This window comes from Neophocaena asiaeorientalis, unplaced genomic scaffold (assembly GCF_003031525.2).
Source record: "Neophocaena asiaeorientalis asiaeorientalis breed wild unplaced genomic scaffold, Neophocaena_asiaeorientalis_V1.1 scaffold134, whole genome shotgun sequence".
NCBI lineage: Eukaryota > Metazoa > Chordata > Mammalia > Artiodactyla > Phocoenidae > Neophocaena > Neophocaena asiaeorientalis.
The window spans coordinates 13,155,821-13,181,416 of NW_020185339.1; the positions used below are offsets into that span (position 1 = coordinate 13,155,821).

Sequence of the window (25,596 nt, forward strand, 5' to 3'; positions counted from 1 at the left end):
AAAAAAAAAAAAAAAAAAAAAAAAAAAAAAAAAAAAAGTGAAGACGTCCAATACTACCGAGACTGCAGGCTCCCAGGGTTACACTGTAAGGATAACATTACAGTAATGCAGGTAATGTATTAACATATCAGAGTGACCTGGCACCTAAAGCTGACAAGAAAGTAGGAAAAGTCAATGAGATGCTGGTGTGGTGCCAGTGGAGGGAGCAACAGCTCTCTGAAGAGGGAACAAACAGAGGAAAAGGTCAAGATCTCCTCAATCTCCCAGATTGAGGAGAGTAACTAGGAGGTGAACGGCAGAAACAAGAGAGGAAGCAAAGTAGAAACTGGTAATCATTCTGTAGGTAACAAACCTATAAACTGAAGAGGTTACAGGCAAGGTAAAGAGAAGGATCTGGTGATTCAACTTCCTGCTCAGAACCGCTGAACACTGGCACAGATATTAAAATGCTTTTCCAAATTACTTAAAAGCAAAATCACCTTTTTAAAAGTTCATGTCATTTTGACATTACAATCAATTTTACTCTTCATGGAAAAACTGTTACATAAAGAAATGCACTCTAAAATTAGAACAATGAAGTACCTTTTCACCTTATTAAGTTAGGGGGCGAAAAGTAACACTAATATCCAATCTAACAAAGATACAGTGAAACAGTACTAGTAATACTGTCCCCTTTTGAAAAGCCATTTGACTGAATGTCTCAGGATTAATAAACCTTCAGATCCTCTGGCTCAGTATCACACACCTGGGAATCTGCTATAAGGAAATAACTAAAAATATGAAAAAAATATATACTCTTGGGTGTTTTCTGCAACGTTTCTTATAATAGCAAAAATTAAGTATGATGATAGCACAGGAAATACTTAATATAATGTTAAGTTTAAAAAAGCAAACAAGGGGCTTCCCTGGTGGCACAGTGGTTGAGAGTCCGCCTGCCGATGCAGGGGACACGGGTTCGTGCCCCGGTCCGGGAAGATCCCACATGCCGCGGAGCGGCTAGGCCCGTGAACCATGGCCGCTGAGCCTGCGCGTCTGGAGCCTGTGCTCCGCAACGGGAGAGGCCACAACAGTGAGAGGCCTGCGTACCGCAAAAAAAAAAAAAAGCCCACGTGCAGCAACGAAGATCCAAAGCAGCCAAAAATAAATTAATTAAAAAAAAAATAAAAAGAAAAACACAACACTAGGATCTCCCTGCAGGTTGCTTACTAACTGTAAGAGGAAAAACAGTAACTATACAGTGAATAAACCAGTCAACACCCTGACCAAAATTAAAATCGCTAATGAGGGGCAAACGGACATATGTATATCCCCATGTGACATCCTGAGAGGGACACATACCTTTTGCAGTAGTCTGGCTGAAAATAAATAACCTGAAATCATGAGGCAAATCAGGCAAATCCAAACTGAAAAACTTTCTATAAAATAACTTACCTATATTCTTTAACTGCATAAAAGACAAAGAGAAGCTAAGGAACTCTTCCACTTTAAAGGAGACTAAAAAGAAAGGACAACCAAATACAAGATATGGTCAAATCTACAGAATTGGAATATAAAGTGTATGCAGACTAAAGTATTTATCAATGTTAAACTTTGGAATTTGATAACAGTACTGTGATTATATAAGAGAATACCTTATCCTTAGAAAATACACCCTGGGGTATTAAGAAGTAAAAAAGGCATGCAACATACTCTTCAATGGTTCACAAAAATAAATAATAATGTGTGTGTGTGCCGTAAGACAAATATGGCAAAATGTTAAAAATTGGTAAATACAGGTAAAGGGTGTAAGAGTCTACTATATCACTCCTGCAACTTTACTGTAAGTTAGAAATTATTTCAAAATAAAAAGTTTAAGAACACAGGATACTAATCTCCAGGGGGTTACTTATAAGCTCTAAGCTATACACTATATTTTAAAAATCACTCTGCAAAATTAATAGAGAGAAAGTTCTAAGGAACTTCACAGTCCAATTACAAAACAAATTAGGAAAACACAGCACCATGAGCAAGAGCCAGCAAAACAAACAGCAGAATCACATCTGCAAAGACTTCAGATACTGTATTCCCTGGTGGCACTGTGGTTAAGAATCCGCCTGCCATCCCACATGCCACGGAGCAACTAGGCCCGTGAGCCACAACTACTGAGCCTGCGCGTCTGGAGCCTGTGCTCCTCAACAAGAGAGGCCGCGACAGTGAGAGGCCTGTGCACCGCGATGAAGAGTGGCCCCCGCTTGCCACAAATAGAGAAATCCCTCACACAGAAACGAAGACCCAACACAACCAAAAATAAATAAATAAATTTATAAAAAAAAAAAAAAAAGAATCCGCCTGCCAATGCAGGGGACAAGGGTTTGAGCCCTGGGCTGGGAAGATCCCATGTGCCACAGAGCAACTAAGCCCATGCACCACAACTACTGAGCCTGCGCTCTATAGCCCACAAGCCACAACTACTGAGTCCACGTGCCACAACTACTGAAGCCTGTGTGCCTAGAGCCCGTGCTCCGCAACAAGAGAAGCCACCGCCATGAGAAGCCTGCGCACCGCAATAAAGAACAGCCCCCACTCGCCGCAACTAGAAAAAGCCCGCACATGGCAACAAAGACCCAATGCAGCCAAAAAATAAATAAGTTTAATAAAAAAAAAAATAAAAAAGACTTCAGATACTGGAATTATCAGACAAATATAAAATAAGTATATTTAATAGATTTTTAAGAAATAAAAGATATCTTGAGAACATGACTAAAAAAGGAATAACTACAAAAAAAGGATAAACAGTCTTAAAAAGGAACTGAATGGAACTTCTAGAGATAAAGAAGACATAGTAAATGAAATTTTTAGAAACTCAGTAAACATGGTACAACACAGATGAACCCTAAAGACATTATGCTGAGTGAAATGAGTCAGACAAAAGGACAAATATTGTATGATCCACGTATATGAGGTACCTAGAATAGTTAAATTCATGGAAGTAAAATAGTTGTTGCCAGGGGCTGGGTGAAGAGGGAACAGGGACTTATCGTTGAATGGGTACCGACTTCATGAAGTTTATGATGATGAAAAAAGTCCTGGAGATGGACAGTGGTGATAATTGCACAACAATGTGAATATACTTAATGTCACTGACCTGTACCTTTAAAATGGTTAAAATGGTAAATTCTATTTATGTATATTTTACCACAATAAAAAAAATTGATATAATTGTTAAAATAAAGTGAAAAATATTCAATAAAACAGGTGAACAAAGCTGAAGTTAGAATTAGCTAACTGGGAAGAAGAGATACTAATTACCCAGAACACAATACAGAAAAATACAGAAATGGAAAATATAAAAAACAGGTTAAGAGGCCTGGTGGATAGAGTAAAAAGATCTAACATATTTCAAATTCAAGTTCAGATAGAAAGTATAGAAAATGAATCTAAGGAGAAAATGGCCAACAGTTCTCCAAAATTGTTGAAAGACACAAATCTTCAGATTTCAAAGCCTACTGAATACCAAGCACAATAAATAAAAGGAACCATCTTCTAGACATATCAAAATGAAAGTGCAGAACACCAAGGACAAAGAAAAGATTCTAAAACTAGCTATAATGAAACAACAGATACAGTCATCTCTCGGTTACCCAAACGGGAACGGTTCCACGATGCCACAGGATACCCCTCCGATGTTCAAGTGCCTTATATAAAATTGTGAGTATTTGCATATAACCCGTGCATGTCCTCGTGTATACTCTAGATTTCTTCTAATACTTAATACAGTGGAAATGCTATACAGATAGTTGCCAACATGCAACAAATTCAAGTTTTGCTTTTTGGAACTCTCTAGAATTTTTTTCCGAATATTTCAACCCATAGGTGGTTGAATCCAAGGATGCAGAACCTGCAGATATGGTGGGCCAACTGTATCTCTAAAGGAATGACAAATTACATTTGAATTACCAATTTTTCAACAGCAATAAAAGCCAGAAGAGAATGGAATAAGATCTATAATAAAGAAAAAAACACTGCTAGCATTGAATGCACACTCAGAAAAGCTACCTTCAGGAATAAGACTAAGGTACTTTCAAACAAATAAAAAGTTTTTCAACAACACACCCTCTAAAGGATATTCAGGCAGAGAGAAAATGATCTGATCCCAGATCCCAGACAGGAAGTCTGAGATGCAAATGGAAAGGAGCAAAGACACTTGTAAATATATAGGCAAATCAAAGCAACAGTGTTTAAAACAACAATAATATCTAATTTGTTGGGAGTCAGGGAGAACTAAGATAAAGGAAAACTACACAGAATTTATCTTCCAAATGTGAAGAGAGAGGAAAATGGATTTTTTAAAAATACATTCACCAAAATTAAAAAGAAAAGCAAGGGAATGATTAACACAAAATTCAGACGGCGGTTACTTAGGAACCATGTCAGAGAACACAAGTGGTGAGAAGTACAAAGGGGCTTCAAAGAGGCAGTGTTCTACTGTTTAAGCTAGTTAGTGGTACATGGTAGTTCATTTTATAATTATTTAAGTTGTACATTTATTATCCTATATGCTTTTGTAATAAAAGTAAATCTTAAAAATCAACACAAGAAAAAAACCGAAAGGTTAGTCATCATTCCCTAAAAATCTAGAATATGTCCCAGACCTTGGTATTTAAAATTGAAAGAATTAAAAAAGATTCATTATTTTATTTAACAACTACCTACTGAGTGCCTAATCGTTGCCTATAACTGAGCTGAGGGGAGGCACGAAGATTCCTAACCTCTCTTCCCCCTCTTGGCTTCCTAACCCTAGAGTGGCACTAATACAGAGGCCACAAGGGGCTGTTCACACTTAAAGTTAATTAAAATTAAATAAAATTTAAAATTCAGTTCCTCTGTAACACCAGACACACTTTAAGTGCTCAGTAGCCATTTGAGGTCCACTATATTAAATAATGCAGATACAGAATATTTCCATCACTGCAGTAAGTGTTTTAGACAATGCTGCTATATTTTCATAACATTAGAAATATACTGATAATTGAATAATCTTAAATTTTCAGATGTTCTTACTTTTATAATTATTAAATCTCCTTTCAAAGTCATTTTAGTTCTATGAAACTACAGCTCCTTAGCAGTATTTTAAAATAGTTTGCTGTTTGTTAAGAAATACGTAGAAAGTGTGAGGACCTCTTCACCATCTCCCATGTCTCACCAAAATCATCAGAACACAGGATTTTTTTTTTTAATGAGCCAAAATTAAATAGTTAAACACAGTGCTACTAAATTGTAATACAAGCCACATCAAAAGGATACAAAAATCCACAGGATGAACACATGACCCTTCTTGGGGGCACCAACTTCAGTTGGCAGTACTTTAAAATACTGTTTACATACATATAAAATAGCAAAATGCAAAATTCATATGAATTTTTAAAAACAAAACGCTATAGGCATCATGAAATTTTCTACTTATAGCGGGACACTCTGGGCTGTACCTCCAGACTTCTGAACATACCATTCATTTCTGCCATCAGCAGCACTTCGGAGGAAAAATTTAAGCATTCTTAAAATAAATGAATTCTACTTATTTAACAGAAACAATGATGTACAACAAAACTCTATAAAACAATAGCATCCTTAATACCTAAAGCAGCAAACGTCCACTGTCTTTAAAATCAAAGGGCAGAGGGCTTAAGCTGTTTCAGCTGAACCTGAACATTTTGCTTTAGGCATTCTAACACAAATTAAGTATTTCTATAGCACTCGAATTTTTTAAACTACCTAACCAAAAACATTCGAAGGAAACAAATATTAAGCCTTAATTTAACAGTCACTTAGGCTAGGTTTGCAATTTAAGTTTTCCCCCAACTCTAAGTGAACCAGGGGGTCAATAAGCTTCTCATCTAAACAGCTGAATGCAACTTCAATAAACACTTACGCTAATAATTGTTTTGTGACCCCAGGAGGACTTCTGGGGCTTCACTTACATAACCCATTATGCAAAGTACTGAACCATTCTCTTTCTCTAGAAAGCATTCTGAATACCAATATGTGTACAAGGTTTACTTGCTATATTAAACGAAGATTTTCTCACTCTAGCTTCAACGATCCTGCAGGAGAGGTGAAAAGGAAAGCCACTTTCTGCTACTTCACTATGTCAAAGGCAAGGTATTTGTCTTCCTGGCTCATCAACAGAGGATGACTTACAGCAGCGGCCCCCACGGTTCGCTGGTCTCCTCGTGGGACTCCGGTTGAGAAACACAGCTTTAAACAAATAATTTGGAGCAACTTGTTTGAATTCAACTGAAAACAATCTGAACTGCTCCTTGAAATGTGCCATAAGTATTAATGTAAAACTTGACAAAATTAGATGCAATAGAGGTGAGAATCACAATACAGCCCCTGTAGGGTAGTCGAAGGGTAGAATGTACCCCAAACCTAACTTGAATATGCATAAATATGTTGGATGAGTACTCTCCCCCCAATCTCCTGGCTCTGTTTCTTTTTTTTTGTTTGTTTGGTTTTTTTTGTTTTTGTTTCTTGCGGTACGCGGGCCTCTCACTGTTGTGGCCTCTCCCGTTGCGGAGCACAGGCTCCGGACGCGCAGGCTCAGCGGCCATGGCTCACGGGCCCAGCCGCTCCACGGCATGTGGGATCTTCCCGGACCGGGGCACGAACCCGTGTCCCCTGCATCGGCAGGCGGACTCTCAACCACTGCGCCACCAGGGAAGCCCCTGGCTCTGTTTAAACCAAGATTTTCAGATTTCACAAAGTCATAATCTTTAGGTGACAAAAAAGGTGGGGGGCGGGGGGGAACGAACACAGAGTTGCCAACTTTTATTCTGCCGAAGACATTTAAAAAGAAAATAACTACCAATTACTATCATTATTTCATTTTAAAAAAACCTAATATGCTTATACCAAAAATGGTAAGAGATAATTTTAGAAAAAAAAATATTATCTTCTAAATTAAATAAGTGTAGGTTTATGAGAAGTTCACTCATTCTCACTTCACTTCAGACAAGTGAAAACTTTATCATGGACTGACACCACTCCACAGTCCAACATTTGGGAACCACGGGTCGAAGCAGCTAACTCCCACTTGGAAAAAGAAAGCAATGGTAGCACATGCCCAAACCAAATATTAACCTATTCGATAACGAGGAAATCGAGGCTTGGAGGGGTTTAGGGACTCTCCCAAGGTCACAGACCAAGAATTTTGACACGGGTCTGTCTGATTCCAGAGTCAGAGTTCCTAACCATCATGCTAAATTTCCTCTAATATTCTTCCAGTGGTAAAAAGATCCATCCCAACCCAGTCACCTTTGTGACCAAGGACAACCAAGGAATTTCCAAGACAGCTGGCAGGAGTGAGAGGTGTACTCCCTGGCCATCACTCAGACTGAAGCTAAATGGAACTCCTGACCTTTGCCTCATGAATAGCAGGCTCAAGGCAACTAAGCTAACCAGCCCAGACAAAGCACACACAAACCCCTGCCTCCGACAACACTGACACAGGACTCCTCCGTGTTCCCAAGTGCCTGGCTTTCACAGAGTGAAAGCCATATTCCTAAAAACAAAAGGAATGTATGAATGATCAAGAAGGAAATAAACACTTCCATGGTAACTCAGTCTAAAAATAATCAACTTGCCCTCAAAAAGTTACAACTCTAAGCCTCATTCTGCAAATAATTACAATCTTTTACACACTGATACACAGGTTCCCTTAAATTAAATATCTAAACAGAAAACCACACCAAGTTCTATAAATCTATAGTTTTAATTTCCAAATTAAAATATATAGTTTTTATATACATATCATTATATGATGGATAAAAAGTGTCTTATCATTCTCTCTCTCTAGGATAGTCCAAACATTAGAGACAAAACTACTCATGTTAATCAAAAGTACTTATAAAAGAGACTTGAAAGAAAAATATGTAATTAAATACCATTTTCTATGAAAAGCACTATTAGCAGCCAGTAGTAACAGGAGGCACAAAAATTATCTTTGAATAATCAGAAGTTCTTGATATTGAAACCAAAATTGAAAGTCATACATATAAAGAGAATACTTAAATAAAGAGAATAAAAAGCAATATCAGAGAATTGCTTCCATATCACTTGCCAACAAATGACCAAAAGGAACAACCAAACAGCTCTACAGTAACCAAAGACTAACACCCTGAACCAAATGAGTCTGAAATAGTTCTTCCTCTCTGAAATAGAGTAATGATAGCACAGTATTCTTACTAGCAACAGCAAGAAAGTTGTTTCCCAATTAGATTGTCAATGATCAGATTCTTTTCTACTCCATCTGAATCTGCAATGTGAGTGAGCAGTACACAGACTATCAAGTTTTTTATCCACTGAATAAAAGTATCTATTTAGTGTCTTTTCCTTCTGTTTTAAATAGATGCCATCTAAAATAAAGGGTTTTTTTTTTTTCTTTCCATCTAAACTATCCCTTGGCTCTTCCATCTTCATATACAGATTCAACTAATACATCTGTTTATATTATTCTCTACACACGTTTAATGTATGCCTAGCACTGACCTCTCTCATGAACTACAAACCCATATTTCCAAAAACCTCTGAGCATTTCCAGTGTTTGGCAAGTATATAAAAAACTCACCATATTCAAAACTGATCTCATTATGCACCTTCTTGTCCATATTTCTAGTAATAGTACCACCATTGCCATCACCCACACTTAAAATGAGTGTAATCTTCAACCTCCACTTCCTCCAAACCATTCCCAACAATCCCTCCTCCCATCCACCTAGTAAATCATACCAATACCACTGCCCTTGCCTATTATTTATACTCTGTTGAAAGTCAGCTGTCTACAACAAATCATTCTACACACTATACTATTAGACCTTGGTAGTTTCTCATTACTTCCCAAATACTCCTAAATACAGCATTTAAACATGTTCCACAATCCAGCCCCAATTTAAATTTCAAACCTCATCTCTTATTCCCAAAAATGAACCCTATATTCTAGGTAATCTGGTCCACTAACTTTCCTCTGAGGACACAATGAACTTTCCCACCTCCACATTTGTGCTCGCATCATAACCTTTATTTAAAAAGCTTTCTTCATCCACCTACTCCCGGCCCCTAAACTTCTGGCTTAGAAAAGTCTTACCTTCTGCAGTGTTGAACTCAAGCTGCTGGTTTATTGCAAGGTAGCATGCTGTAGCGAAAACACACAGGCTTTGGCACCAGGCACACCTGGATTCAAACTGGGGCTCAGTTACCTGCCAGCTACATAGCCTGGATAAGTTACCCAGGTATCAGGGTATCAGTGCCCTCATTATTAAGAAATATGCTTAGATGTTGTTATGAGGCTTAGAAAATGTACGTAAAGCAACTAGCATGGAGCCTGGTATACACTAAATGCTCAATAAATAAGAGCTTCAGAGCTAACTTTATAAGTATTATATATATATTTATAATATACCTATAATATACCTATACCTCCACCACTTTCCATGTTACTCTAGCTAAGAATGAATCCATTTTCCTTTCGTACAACTCCAAACTTTAGATCAAACCATTCATGTAGTATTAACGTATATTTCTATATGCCGTAAATTTTTATACAAATATGACATCCCTTCTAGATTTCAAATTCCTAAAGACCCAAGATTTAATCTTTGCATCCTATAATGCCTAGCAGTGATTTTCATGAAGCACAAAGAACTCACCTCCAATTAGAAAAATATTTTAATATGCCTAAATATTTAATATGCTCTTCATGATTTCTGACAAACCTTAAAAAAATTACTGCCAAAAACATGAAGCTTAGCTGTAAGGGCTGTATCTTTACTTGCTCCTACATGGTTGCCTAACATAGCCTGATGCCTAACATAGCAATATCTGTTGAATTGACTTGAATGGTATAATCTCCAATGTAAATGTTCAGTATCTGTTGAACTAAACATAATTAAATTTACTAAGGGTTTCTGACTTTCCCCAATTACCTTTTTCTGTTCTTACAATTCTTGAAATCCCTCCCTTCAAAACACATTAACTATCATACCTTCAGTACAGATCCACAACCGTATCTAACTTGACTCCGTGTCCAGATTCTCTCAATTCCAATATTCCAACCATAGACTCTAAACAATTAGAGCATTTCAAATAGCTAAGAATCTACAGTTTTCATCTAAATCTAAAAGTTGAGCAACTAATCTTCACTCCACAATTTTTTCCAGGGACTTTAAAAATCATCCACCCTTTGCCTGTTGAAGATCAACAACCCAGAAATAAATCTTCTTTTGCATAAGAGAGTTCCCTGAACTTGTCACTTCAGTCTATTTTCCCTAATTCATGAGACTACCTCCCCTTCCAGTTGTGGGAGGTGAGAAAATGAGATAAGTACCCCCAAAAAACTACAGCATAAGTCCTAATATAAGCACAAGATGAGAAGTGCAGGCAAGTGTCACTGGTTTCACAAAGATGGTGTGCATATACTTTACACTGCAAAAACAATGGTCATCTACTGGTGGTCAAAATCTGCAGTAACTGCATTCCCTTATGATCATAATTTAAAAATCACCATTAAATGTGGAAAATCCTAATTCCTACAAACCTTTCAGGAGTAGTTTATTACCTAAAATCTGTTCACTAAAAACAACTACCTACATCACTTTCTCCTCTAGGAAATGCTCAATTTATCCGAAGTAAACACCTCATACTATAAATTAAAAAACAACAACTAAAGACAAAAAACAAAACACCTCTGCCCACCTGTGTAAACCTCTGCATTGCAGGAACAGCTGTAACAGTCTAAGGAACCTCCTTGGAGTTACAGAGAACAATTTTTCTTTAAAAGTTAAGGAAAATGACAATTCCAAATATGAACTGTTAAGGAAAATGACAATTCCAAGTATACAAAATTCGGGAAAGAGGGGGCATAATAATTCTCCAACCCTTTGCAGTCAATTTGTGCAACAAACGCAGACTAAACTCATCAACCAACTGTGACTTCTGAGAGCCACAGAATTAGGAATGTGGATTAGAGAAAGCATCATTTTTTACGTCTGCCAAGAAAATAAGGGAATTTACCTGAGCTCCCGATTTTCCTCAAGCAAGTTGTTTTTTTAAGAAGTGACTTCAACAACAGCTTGAGTAAGCTTTCGAGTGAGTAAAGAAGATCCTCGGAGGCACGGTGGTGCCACACTGACCTACGTATCCAGAACTCGTCCCAAGCGCAGTCCAAATCGACCGTAGGCAACACCTAAGCGGATCTAGATGTAAAGCCTTGCAAAAGATCTCCGGTACCTACACACGCTTCACCCCGCCCTGGGACCAAGGAGACACCACCTCTGGGACCCCAGCTAATTACTGAGCCCGAGGACAGACCCAGAGGTCGCGGAAGTCGGGAACTAGAGCCCAAGACTGGGTCTGACGTCCAGATTCCCAGACCCGGGTCGGACAGAGAAAACCAAATCCGAGAGGCAGCGCGACGATTTGGGGGAGCAGAAATGAGGGGGTTGGATGGACGGAGGCCCAGCTCATTCTTACTTTCAAGTCCCAAAAGCAACAACAGCTCCGGGAACCCCCTCCCCGGCTCCGCCCCGCCCACCCCACGGCCCCACCGCCCGCTCCTTCCCGCCCCGCGGGCTGGGCGAAGACCGCGGCGGTCGACAACCCCCTTTCTCGAACCCCGACAGCCCAGCCCGTAGCCCGGAGCGGGCAGCGGGGACCCGAGAGCGCCAGCCCCGACGCGGCCCGCGGCCGTCGCAGTTCACTCCGACGGCCACTCACCGTCGGCCCGGGAGCTGGGAGGGGGCAAGGCGCGGGTTGGCGGGCGCGGAACCCCGGGCTCCCACCCGGGAAAGAGGCCCTTCTCGGAGCCGACCGAGCCTCAGCGTCTGTACCTACAAGGCCTCTCTCCGGCCCAAACCCTGGAAAAGCACTTCCGGGGGAGCGGGGGAGGGAAGGGTTTTGGCACCGGAACTGCTCCCGGGCTGGAGCTGCCAGGGCCTCCGAGGCGGGGCGGGGCGGGGCGGAGCGGAGTAGGGCGGGGCTTCTCCGAGGGCTCCCGCAAGTCCGCCCCCGGGCTGGTCGCTAACCCTTTCTGCCCCGTGGCCCCTAGTTTCCCCAAACTCCGGCTGTATCCTTTACCACTCTTCGACGCGTTCCACTCAGGCCACCTGATTGTACAGAGGAGGAAACCCGGGTCTCAGAAAATTTAGGTGCAAGGATCCAGCGCCTACACCCCGCCCTCCGACTCTTCCAGTATTCCTACCACTCCAATCTACCTCCTTTAAAAATAATGATTGTTAACATTTATTGACCACTAACTGCGTGATACACACTGTATTAAGCGCTTTGGTGCTTAACTCAGTTAATCGTCCTCAAATCCCTTGAGGTTGGTGCTATTATCTACGTCTTGCAGAGGAGGAAACCGGTCAAAGATACCAAACCCAACACCACAAACTTCGGTTCTTGATTTTATTTTCACTCATGTTGTGTGTATAAATTTCACCTATCCCTAACACGATTTTTAAGTTCTTCAAGGGCAGGAACCAAATTATATTCCTATATTCCATCATCACTTGAGGCCAAGAGCTGGGAGACTCTGGAATCTTACTACCTGGATCCTGTTATTTAATACTTTTACTTTTTCAGCGTGGGCAAGTTGCTTGACCTCTCCAAGCCTGTTTCCTCATTTGTAATATATTTGATATATTTGATGTGTTTGTGTGTATGCACATATATAATCATCTCTGGACTGTTACGGGAATTCAAAATAAAAATGCTTGATAAACAGTGGTGTACCTAGTACCAAAGTACAACTGAGTAAAAATCAACAATTCTCATGCCTCATCATTAACAGGAACAGTTTTTCCTCCAGTGGAGTCACTCTAGCAGGGGGTAATTTGAAAAAATATGGGTTAGCAATAGAAAAGGTTAGTTAAGGAAATAAAGAGTAGAGGTTTTTGCAATGGGAAAAATGAAGGTAGGTGAGACAAAGAATGTCCTGGGGCCAGCCTGGATACTTGTGACGCTGTGAGCTGAGACAGTTGGAGGACCCAGAGTCAGATGCCAGGCAGGGAAAGGAGGGGGAAAAAGAAAAAGGGATTCCTCAGCCACAAAATCAGGAAGGCACCGAACATCTGAGGTAGTTTCTGTATCTGAGTCCAGATTTTGGGGGGGTATGGGGGTGTTTAGCATGCATACTATCTGCAAAACATCTCTAAAAACTGAGGGGGAGGAAGAGGAAGATTTTTCAAAATTGTCACTAAGCAAGGCAGGGGAAATAGAAATAGTTCAGAACCCGTTATTACAAATTTAAGATGCAAACAATGCCTTTGCTTTTGGCTTTTATTACAGCGCTGTGTTATTTTTGTGTGTGTGATCACAGAAGTGTTTGTAAATACTTCTGTAATACCCAAATTTACCAGCCTTTCGTGCCTTGGAGTGTGAAGAAGTAAAAAACAGAGCCTGGGTTGGCAGGACTCACTAACTTCTCTTTCCACCAAGGGCTTACAGGGATAGTGAGAGGGAATCCTGAATCACAGACATTGTCAGGCTCCCTGCTGGACGCAGGAGTGCTAAAGGTTTGTTACTGAATCTGGTCATCTAACTAGTAAATGGTGCAGCCAGGATTTGAATGTGAGCCTTTCTCCTCAGCTGCTCTTCACCACTGTGCCAACGGTTCTCAATCTTGAGAGTATATCAGAATCACCTGAAGGTCATGTTAAAACACAGAGTGCTGAACCTCACCCCCAGAATTTCACTTAACCATACTGGTGCTTCTCTGAGGTGTAGTCCGTGGACTAGTATCATCAACATCATCTTTGAACTTGTTACAAATGCAAATTATTAGGCCTCACTCCAGAACTTGTGAATCGGAAAGTCTGGCGTGGGGTCCTGCCATCTGTGTTCAGACAGGCCTTCCTAGTGATTCTAAAACATTCTCCAGTTTTAGAACCTCTGCACTCTACTATCTTGTCTTCCACATAACCCTCTTTTTTTTTTTTCTAATTATCCCCAACAGAAATAACTCTACTGAAGCAAAAGTTCTTCCCAATGAATTAAATGATGTATTGAAGCATTTTTATTCATGTTTTGCTCTCAGTGGGAGAGGAGGCTAGAAAAAAATTAATGGAGGATTCTTTTTTGATTACTTTCAATTTGTACTGAAATTTAACCAGATAATACTGGGTTGGGGGTGGAACTAATCTCACTTGGGAACTTCTCTGTGCCAGGGCTTAACATGCATTTTCTAAATTGATCTTCACTGCACTACCATGAGGTTTCATGGCCTTAATTGTACAGAAGAGAAAAACTGAGGCTTAGGTGAAGTAATTGACTTAAGGCCACATTCTTATTAAGGGGCAGAAATCAGGGTTGTTCAAACAAAGATCCCTCTAATTCCAAAACTCATGATCGCTCCACCTCATAGCAGGAGCTTGGAGAACCAAATTCCACTGTGGGCTTCACCACCACAACTATGCAACGTTCAGTAAGCAATTTAATCTCTATGTCAATTTCTCCATCTATAAATAATGTTATCATAAATCTGCCCCTCCCACACTGGAACGTTAGAACAAATGAAGAAATAAAAGTGTAAGTGCTCTGAGTTTTTTAAGAAAAACAGTAAAAAGACAAGTTATTATAATAATATGTTTAGCCAAGTGTTACTATGTGAGCCTGAGCATTGAATCTTTCCTGGTTATCTCCTGATTCATACATAAAAGGTTCAAAAACTATAGCTGATGCCAAAGAAAAAGCCTTTTGACTTAATTTGTCAGTATCTACTGGAGGTTAAAGAGGATGACAGAGGATTATATGTGTTTCTCTTAAAAATTACAAGAAATCTCTCAACAGGTTCATAGGCTCCAGGTTGTTGCCAAATTGTTGGCCCATCCACATCCTAGAGATCTTTTCTCCAAACCCTTTCTTCTCCCCATAACAAGCACCCCTCCACCCTCCTGCCTCCACCCACTAGGCAAAGACTTAAAATTCCTCCCACTTTATTATGTAGAAGGATTTAGCTCTCAATCCTCCTCTCAGACCAGACTCCAGGCCTAACTTTGTTGACAGAGTCGCCAAGTTGCACAATTCCAGGGGGTACCATTCACAAAGAATACAACCTGAATGGTGCTCGAGGGGGTGCCAATTGCACAGGCGACAATAGGAATGGTCCCCCTGGAACTGTGCAAGGCTGTAGCCCTGTCTATGCATAGCTCCCGCCCCAAAAATCCATTAAGGTGTTTTGTTAAACAAAAGAACCATCTACTTGGGTGTCCACCAGTTTGCCAACCTTTCAAATAATGGGGTTCTTTGTGTTTTTTGTTTGTTTTAACGTAGGACTGATCAAATACTTAAATCACCAGGCTTAAGTCCTGGGTTCCGCACTCCACTATTTTTCACTCTCTTCTGTGACATTATTGCCCATCTCCCCACTAGACTTGTGAGTTTCATGAAGGCTTTGTCATATTTTGCCTTCTTTACCTTTTATTCATGTCTTGGCACAAGTGCTTAAAAAACACTTGCTAATTTGAATAACAGCACGGTGTACTCATAGATATGTACTAGTATAGTTGGCAGAGATTTGACAAATGGCCTCAAATGTGCTGTTTGACCCACAGAGTTCTGTATCAAGAAATAAACTGAGCCAAAAATTTTAAAATGAGAAATGTCACATAAAATAAAAATCCCAATTTCTGGCATCTCTTGAAAATTTGGACACCAGCAAACTGGGCATGCATCCCACAAGGTGTTGGCATCTTTAGCTCAGGTGCAACTCTCCATTCAGGTCGTACAATGAGTTGGCTCCACTCATGTGTGAAATCTTCATGTCAAGTGCTGAGTTTGAAGCCACTGGTGTGTGGGATCATATGGATGTTTTAGAGAAACAAGTATAGAATTTTGCCTTGTAGATTTTACATGTGTTCTTAATGATTTATTTCAGTGTATTCTGAGGTAATTTTAAATTGTTTTTCTGAGGTAGAAAATCATGGGGTACCATCTTGTGCCATTTCTAAACAAGCCAAGCAAGTGCAGACATCACATTATAAATATGATTACCACCAACATTCTACAGGCATTGTAGCTAATGTTATTTGTCAACTGCCTTGGAAACAGAAATGACAAATAATAACAAATAGTTGAATAAGCTTCATGATAAACTAACTTTATGGATTGTGATTTTTTTTTTTCCTGTATGGAGAAACACAAGCACAGCTAGTTCAGGTAGCAAGCAAGTAATGGAGCCAGGATTAGAACCCAGGCAGTCTGTCCCCGGAGACATGGTCTTAACCACTAAATTAATATTTATTGAGCCTCTCCCATGTGCTATGGCCATGACTGCCTCCCAACTCAAAGAAACTACCAGATTTATAGAAGAGTGCATGTATCTCTTCCAAGCCTTTTATAGGCTGCTATATTAAACCCACACAGATCCTTCTCATCTCTCTCCCCCTCCCAACCCAAGTCATACTGACATGTTTATAATCTTCAGTTTTGAAGTGTACAAACTGCCAGATGTCTAAGACTTCCTTTAATTCCAATATAATTCTTTCACAGAGTTTGTTTTTATTGCAAATTATCATGAAGAGTCTTATGCATTTGGTGAACAAAAGGCATCTTTTAAAGACAATGGAAGCACTTTGAAGCAATATAATATTGACAGTGGAAACCAATATCTGTAGTCAAATTATGCTTGTGTGGAGAAATGGGAGATAGCAAGGCTGAATTTGAGCAAAAATGTCACATTGACACAAATGCAGTAAAAGCTCAAAAATAGAGGAATGTCGATCAACATTCCATCAACATTCAAATATGTCATCAGCATATTTTACATTTAATTTTTAATTAAAACTGGGAAAAAATTTTGGAACTTACATTTTCCTTTAAGAGTTTTAAAGAATTAAACTTCTGTTGTCCAAAATGAGCTGTTTAGCAAGTCTCAGGAATTTTTTTTTAATTTTTATTGAAATAAGATTGATTTACAATATTCTGTAATAACCTATATGGGAAAAGAATCTGGAAAAGAATGGATTTATGTATAACTGATTCACTTTGCTGTACACCCAAAACTAACACAACATTATAAATCAACAGCATACTCTTTATTGACTGACTTTACTTCCTTTACAACTATCCAATTTCCTTAAGGATGTTAGCTGCAGTTCCCAAACAAACCATTTTCATTCACATCCTTATTTCAGGGTCTGATTCCTAGAGAACCTAAGCTAAGATGCCACAGTTATCCTTGAGTCAGTTGAGAAAGAACCATGAATGGAGTCTCAGGAATTTGAGTTGCATACGACCTTCACACTTTCTTATGAAGATATAGCCTATCTTACTCTGCCTCAGTTTCTCCATCTGCAAAAATGCATGATAAGTGCATCTTTATATTGTAGAGACGTTGTGAGACATAGCTAATAAATGATTATAAAGAACAGCTCTTTGAAGTATAAAGCACTGCATAATTACTAAATACTATAATAATCATCCTCATAATAATAGTAATTTTCAACCAACACATCAACCAGACCCAGATGCCTTTAGTCACCTTCCAATTAGACAAAAGTGTATATGTCAACCATGAAATAAAGTAAAAACCTTAAACCACGAATTAGTTCCACTCCCTTCCTCTTTCCTATGCAGAATCTGAAGTCAGATGGCCAGAGACATAGCTCAGTTCCATCACTTGCTAGCTGTGTGACCCAGCTTGCACAAGATAGTTAAACCTCACCAGCCTCTATTTCTTCAACGGTAAAATGACATTAATAATAATACCTACCTCACAGGATTATTGTGACAGTTCAACAAATTAATACATGGAGCGCTCTGTACCAGTGCTTGGCAGACTGGAAGAGCTCAATGGATGTCAGTGGTGATGATGACTAGCTGCATTATCTGGAAAAAAAACCCAAAAAACAAACAACTAATAGTGAGCAGCTGTCTAACCATGCTATTGGATGAAAGAGAAAGAAAAATCAATACACTCAACTTGGAGGATGATTTCAGCTGCCTCTAGATTACATTCACATTTATCAAATATAAGCATATTAATATGAAATTTTGATAGAAAAAAAAGGTGAGGTGTTTTACTCTCCTAGTGTGTTAATTTGTTTGTTTTTAATGACTAGGCATGAAGTAAATGACTATAGATGATTAGGGGAAAAAAATAGAGTAAAATGAAAAAATACAATGCTCCCCATTCCCCAGCCCACTCCTCTCCTCAGGTGTAACCACTGTTAATGATTTGGCATGCTCCTTTCCAGACCTATTTTTGTGCATTTACATTTATATAAACAGAATTACCCAAGAGGCAGATGAAGTATGTACTTAAGGCACCAGCAAACCAGAACCCAAAAAAAAAATTTTGTAAAGAATTTGATGTCTTTACAAATGCATTGATATAAAAAATCAGAACTTGTTGGGACTTCCTTTACATTTATTTAATTTTAAGATGGTTTTAATCTTAAAGTAAATAATAGGATACTATTTCATATGCATCATAAGCTCTGCAGTGCTTAGGGCTTTTCTTAATATCTTAATCCAAGCTTGCTACAGGCTCCGGACGCGCAGGCTCAGCGCCCATGGCTCACGGGCCTAGCCGCTCCGCGGCATGTGGGATCTTCCTGGACCGGGGCACGAACTCGCATCCCCTCCATCGGCAGGCGGACTCTCAACCACTGCGCCACCAGGGAAGCCCTATACGCCCACATTTTTAAGACCATAAATATAATCATATTGTTTTGCAACTTTCTCTATTTGTGTGAGTGATTTTAAATATTGTGATATTTACATAGTGGCAACCTAAATAAAAAGGAACTTTCAACATATATGCCATTTTACTTCAAGAACGATCTCTGTATAAGGGTCCTACTGGAACAATTTGAGTTTCAAAAACCTTCCTTTCTTTGTAAAGCAAATTTCATCTTCCATCACATTTTTAAGCCAATGTAATTCAATCCTTTTTTAATCTCCACAGAGCATATGATGGATTGAAATCCTGCCGACCAGGAGTTTTCTAAATGGTGACTATGGAGAGATGCCAAGGAAATTGAATGGTGCCAAAATGTAGAATCCTCAAGTTGCTCTCTAAACCAACGGAAATTCATTCGGGGCTGGATTTCACTGAGGCAGGACGTATTTCACCTACAAAGATAGAGCACAGGGCTTCCCTGGTGGCGCAGTGGTTGGGAGTCCGCCTGCCGATGCAGGGGACGCGGGTTCGTTGTCTCGGTCTGGGAGGATCCCCCATGCCGCGGAGCGGCTGGGTCCGTGAGCCATGGCCTCTGAGCCTGCGCGTCTGGAGCCTGTGCTCTGCAAGGGGAGAGGCCGCAACGGTGAACCGAAAAAAAAAAAAAAAAGATAGAGCACATATTGAGATTATATTTGGGACCAGGGAATAAAGAAGAGAAGTAAAGCTACATTGTATTTTAGTAGACAGTAAGAAGGGAACATTCCCTGAAGAGAAGACCAATGACCTTCTGTGAGGGAAGAAAGAATGCTTCAGCAATAGTTTAAAACTACAAGTATTTAAAATGTTCCCCTTATAGTAAATTAACTGTTGAATAAGCTCAATGCATTCTGAGGATACAAACATATATGCAAAGAGAGATATCCAGTTATTTCAAATTTTAAAATGTATATGTATATATTTGTATACATATTAATATATGTGTATATATACATATGTATATATTTGAAATAACCTTGGATCTAAACTATTGCAAATGCTTATTACACATTTACTGTGAACGAGACACAGGGGTGTCAAGGGATACCAAGAACTCTAAGTCACAGAACCTGTCCTCTAAGAATCAAAATGCCAGCTGGGGAGCTAAGTTATGGACTCATAGAACCATATAATGCCAAGCATTCTGTGGTAAATGCTAAATAACAGAGCCACTGATCTTTGAAACCTCTTCCATCGTTAATGGTTGTGGGACCAAGTAAGAGGCAGAACTTAAATAGTATCTTAGGACTTGTAGAAATTATAGGAAAAGGAGGGAAATAAAAAGGATCTCAGCTCTCAAAAAAGTATAGAGGTAGGAAAGTACAGAGCACATCCAGAAGACCTTGACCTTTATAACTGAAAAAAAGAGTTTGGGTAAGTAGGTTGGGCCTCTGGTCTGAAGGGTCTGACTACTAAATTAAGATACTTGAATATTATCTTTTTAGGCAGTAAAGAATCAAAGCTGTAATTCCATTTCTGGGTATATACCCAAAGGAAATGAAAACAGGATTTCAACAAGGTATGCACTCCCATGTTTATCACAGCATTATTCACAATAGCCAAGACGTGAAAACAACCCAAATGTCCATTAATGAATGAATGGATGAAAAAAAAGATGTGGTATAGATACACAATGGAATATTATTCAGCCATGAGAAAGGAAGATATCCTCCCATCGGCAACAACATGGACAAACCTTGCACACTTAATGCTAAGCAAGATAAGTCAGAGAAAGACAAGTACTGGACGATATCACTTATAAATGGAATCTAAATAAGTTCAACCTTGGAATCCGTGGTGGTCCAGTGGTTAGGACTCAGCATTTTCACTGCTGTGGGCCCGGGTTCAATCCCTTGTCAGGGAACTAAAATCCCACAAGCTGCACAGCACAGCCAAAAAAAAAAAAGTTAAACCTGTAAAAAACAGAGTAAAACATTGTGTACCGGGGGCTGGGGGTAGGATAAGAATATAGACAAAGATATTGCACTGTAATTAAGTAATGTGATAAATATCACTACATTGGCAATCATATTACAATATATAAATGTATCAAAGTAACATGTTGTACACTTAAACGTACACATCAAATTTATTCAATTAAAAAAAAAATCAAAGCTTTTTTCCTGACTGTGAAGCAACAAAATTAAAGAACACGATTAATTTTTTTTCATGAAGGAAATTTGCAAAGCACAGAAAAGCAGAAAAATAAAATAAAAGTCACCTGGAAACCCACTATTCAGAAATATGTTATGCTTTTGATGGATAAACTTATAGCATTTTTTCTGGTTATATATCTGCGTGTGTGTGTGTGTGTAAGTTGAGATTATGCTTAATTCACTCAACATTATTTTGCAAATATTTTCTTATTAAAATTGTAACTGCACTGTATTTCATCATATAAATGTAATATGTGGTACTTACCCAATTTTTTATGTTTCATCCAGGCACAAATAACTAAAATAAATCCAAAGTTAACCTAAGCAGTATGTTGAATGGATTGGAGTAAGGATAAACTGAGAGCAGGAGTAACTGTTCAGAAGCTTTTGGTAGAGGACTGCTTATACAAATTAGGCATATTCACAAACTAGAATAGTTTATGACTATTATATTACAACGTAACAATTATTTCAAAGAATGATGCTGCTCCCTGTGTATTATTTCAGTGTGATCTCCCAGATATATTTTCTCTTCTCCCAGTTTCTTAAACTTGGAGTGCTCCAGAACTCAGTCCTTTTCCCTCCATTCACGTTTCTTCCCTTAATGATCTTATCCAGTCTCAAGGATTTAAATATTGCCTACATGCTAACCACCTGATGGCCTGTGGAAAGAAAGGGTATTCTATATGCAGAAGTGGATACAAGTTTTATGAAAAAGAATTCAAAACTGTAAGTAAAAAATGCCTGTTCCACTCCAATGCTATCCAACAGGAGAAATTATAAATACAAAATGCTGGTGTTCTGCTCTGAGAGGGGTCCTTGGAAGTCAGGGGCCTTGAAGCTGTATGCTACAGCTTAAGCAAGGGTCTGCAGACAGAAGCAAAAGGATATGATGAAGGAATCAGTAAGGGGGCATCACTTCTCAAAGTCAGGGCATGGGATGCGTGGAAAAGTTACCCATAAATTGAGGCAATTTGCTCTTTGACCTCTATTCATTCCAATGTTTACAAAATAACAACATGAAACCATCATTTGATTTGGAGTCCTAAAAAATGGTACATAACTCATTGTGAAAGGGGTAGGAAAGTCTCTGTGGGCTAATTAACAAAATAATTCTCCTGAGATAGAAAGCAAATGTACCTGATTCTGCATTTCCAATACCTTCTCCACGTCAAAGTTTCTCTCATTGTTTCTACTCCAAGCTGTGCTTTTCACCAAATAACACCCTCAGCCAAAATCTGTGAAGAATTCTTGCTTTCTGTATTGAAAAGACTGGGCTACTTTGATATGACTGTGGTCTGCCCCCCATTATATGTGAGTACAAACAAGTAAGAATGCTTATACATCTCTCCAATCTATAGAAAACCATTTCGAGGTCTTGAAAACAGTCTCTTTACAGATGGAGAGAATGTGAGAGAAATGCCCTCAGTGTGCTGGCTAAAAACTGCAATGTCTGCCCAGCACTTCCTCTCATAACGGGGGATGCTCTGCTGAATGAGCCCTTGTATGTCAAGATTCAAAACGTTCTTGTTTGCTCCAGTTGAACAAAGCTCTTACAGACAGTGGGATCTGCAGGGCAGCCACCAAGTGTGTTAGACCAATGTTCCCTCCACCACATCGCCGAGTAGTTTATCGTAATGGCAGTTCTCACCTTCATGTATAGAGGCCGGTGTTCGAGTTGCCATCCTGCACAGAGCTCCCTCTGACTTCAAAGGAAATGACATAGAACAGAACCCCATGGTGTAAGGAGAAACAAGCAGCAGCTGAGCAGAATCGGGCCATTTTTTTTTCATTCTCTCTGTATAAATGGCTAAATTTATATACAGAATATTTAAAGGCCACCTTTCACTTCAGCAGCTTATGGATTGTCAGATGTACATACACTTATTGGGGAGCTTGACACTGAGCTGTTTTTTATGTAAGAGGGGAAGGGAGGGAGTTGTGTGGCAGAGAAATCCATCCCAATCCCATAGGTTTTGTTGTGGTTTTTTTGGTCTATAAGACCCCCAAGAGACCAAAGTGATTGGGGCTTTCTTAGTGACTCATTTCACTTAAAGCTGGACTTGAGGCAAACCCTAAAAAAGAAGAAGAAAAAGAGGAGGAGAGAGAGAGGGAGAAGGAAGACAAGGAAGAGAAAAAAGAAAGTATAAGTGTACATTTATTAAATCTCTGCATAGGGGAGGTCTCTTTCTAAGCTTAGAAGAAAGAGAAGAAGTCACTAGAGTAAAGATTAGTAAATCTAACTACAAAAAAATGAACAATTCTACATGTCAAAAATCAAAATAAGATTTAAATGGCAAATAAAAACCCAGGGAAGTTATTGGTGACAACTCTGATGGGTAAAGGATTAATACTGTTAATATTAGAATTTTCTACAGACTAGCTAAAAATATAACAAAGTAAGTTCCAGATGGGTAGAGAAATGTTTAACAAAATTTCTAAAGATATTTAACAAAAATAAAAATGTTTAACAAAAATATTTAACATTTCTTAAAATGTAAGTTTCTTAAAATCTTTAACAAAAATAAAGTATAGGTGAATATCTGACCTCTGGAGAGGGGAGGAAATTCGAATCTTAAAGATAACTAGGGGGCTTCCCTGGTGGCACAGTGGTTGAGAGTCTGCCTGCCGATCCGGGGGACGCGGGTTCGTGCCCCAGTCCGGGAGGATCCCACATGTCGCGGAGCGGCTGGGCCCGTGAGCCGTGGCTGCTGGACCTGAAAGGCCTGGTCTGGGAAGATCCCACATGCCTCTGAGCAACTAAGCCCATGTGCCACAACTACTGAGCCTGCACTCTAGAGCCCACAAGCCACAACTACTGAGCCCATGTGCCACGACTACTGAAGCCTGTGTGCCTAGAGCCCGTGCCCCACAACAAGAGAAGCCACTGCAGTGAGGAGCCTGCTCAGCGCAATAAAGAGTAGCCCCCACTCGCCACAACTAGAGAGAGCCCGTGCGCAGCAATGAAGACCCAACGCAGACCAAAAGAAAAAAAAAATTAGGCCATATAAAAATTTCAATTTTGTAAATTTAAAAAAAAAAAAATTAAAAGATTCCAACCAATTAAGTTGGAAAATATTTGAAACAAACAGGAAATTATTCTCCTGAATTTATAAAGAACTCAAGAAAGTTGATTTTTAAAAAACCACAAAGATTCTCAGAGAAGAAACAGATGATGCATACAATTCACAGAAACATAAATTAATATGGCTAATAAACATTTGAAAACTGTTCAGTGTTACTAGTAACCAATAAAAGCTATGAAATAAAAACTTTCTAATCTCAGATTGGAAAATATAAAAAATGAAACTATATATTGTAGCCTTTTCAAATATGAGCAATAAACAGAAAATGTAATTTTTTTAAAAGTGCGTTTTAAAAATAGCAACCAAACAAATAAAATACCAAAGAATATATATAATAAAACATGTGCAGAACCTCAATAAAGGAAATGAACTTTCCTTCCTTCCTGACCAGAAGAACTGCCCAAAGGCCAGGCCTGCACAAAGAGAGCATTCTGTCAAGGTGGCAGCCTAAAGGTGTCAGGAGATTGGCCACACACAGGGTGATCAAGCAAACTAGCAGAATACTGAGGATAATGACAGTCAAGCTTTTCACTGTGAGAGAAGAGAGGTATAAATATGGAAGGAGGAAAGCTAGAATGAGCTCTGTGGTAATGGACTGAAATGGAACATGAACTCAGTGTGAACTCACCATTTTCAATATAGGTAGATACAGAAACAAACACAGATGTAAATGTATGTGTGAATATATGTATATTCCTGGCTCAGTCTAGTAAGACCACCTAGAAGGGACACCCCAAGAAACTGATCTAGTGCTTGGTTTCTTCCTTTTGGCCACGAGGCTTGCAGGAATTTAGTGTCCCGACCAGAGACCGAACCCGGCCCCAGCAGTGAGAGCACCGAGTCCTAACCACTGGACCTCCAGGGAATTCTAGCTCTTGGTTTCTAAATACCACCTTTTTCGCCACCTAAACTTTGTCCTTTGGGGAGCTCATCCATTTCCTAAGGCTTCATGCTGAGGAAGCCTACATTAGTATGTCAAAGCTAGACCTTTCATCTAAGCCCCAGATTAATATATTCAAACTACTAATTTGACATCTCTACTTTGTTACCTCACAAACATTTCAAACTTAACATAGTCAAAATAGAATTTTTGATTTCCTTGTGTCCTCCCTGAGCCATTCCTCCCCATTGTCCCTATTTCTATAAATAGTGACTTTATTCACTCAGCCACTGGAGTCTGGAGTCAGAAAACTGGGAATTGTTCTAGTCTCCTCCCTTTCCCTTATCCTTCATGGTCAATCCATCAGCAAGTCTAAATTGTTCTACCCCCAAAACACATCTTGAAGTCATTCACTTTTTTTTTTTTTTTGCGGTACGCGGGCCTCTCACTGTTGTGGCCTCTCCCATTGTGGAGCACAGGCTCCGGACGTGCAGGCTCAGCGGCCATGGCTCACGGGCCCAGCCGCTCCACAGCATGTGGGATCTTCCCGGACCGGGGCACGATCCTGTGTCCCCTGCATCGGCAGGCGGACTCTCAACCACTGCGCCACCAGGGAAGCCCGAAGTCATTCACTTTTACCCATCTCCACTTGTGACCATGCTAGTGTAAGCCACCACTCTCCCTCTCCTGGATTACTGCAGTAGCTTTCTAACAGGTCCCTGCACTTCCATGGTAACCTCCTTGCATTCCATTATCAACACAGCCAGAGTGAACTCTGAAAAT

The 25,596-nt window shown here is 39.5% G+C and overlaps 1 protein-coding gene across 3 annotated transcripts in view; it reads right to left on the minus strand.

Annotated features, from left to right (window-relative positions):
* FRS2 (fibroblast growth factor receptor substrate 2) overlaps positions 1-11,873 on the minus strand; it is a 116,902-nt gene extending 105,029 nt beyond the window's left edge. For 2 of the 3 annotated variants that reach the window (XM_024736645.1, XM_024736646.1), the window contains exon 1: positions 11,749-11,873. The gene's annotated coding sequence lies outside the window, so the exon portion shown is untranslated. Of the gene's footprint in view, positions 1-11,046; positions 11,392-11,748 lie in introns of those variants that run through there. The other variant, XM_024736647.1, reaches the window with a different exon arrangement.
* Between the last annotated feature and the right edge of the window lie 13,723 nt (positions 11,874-25,596).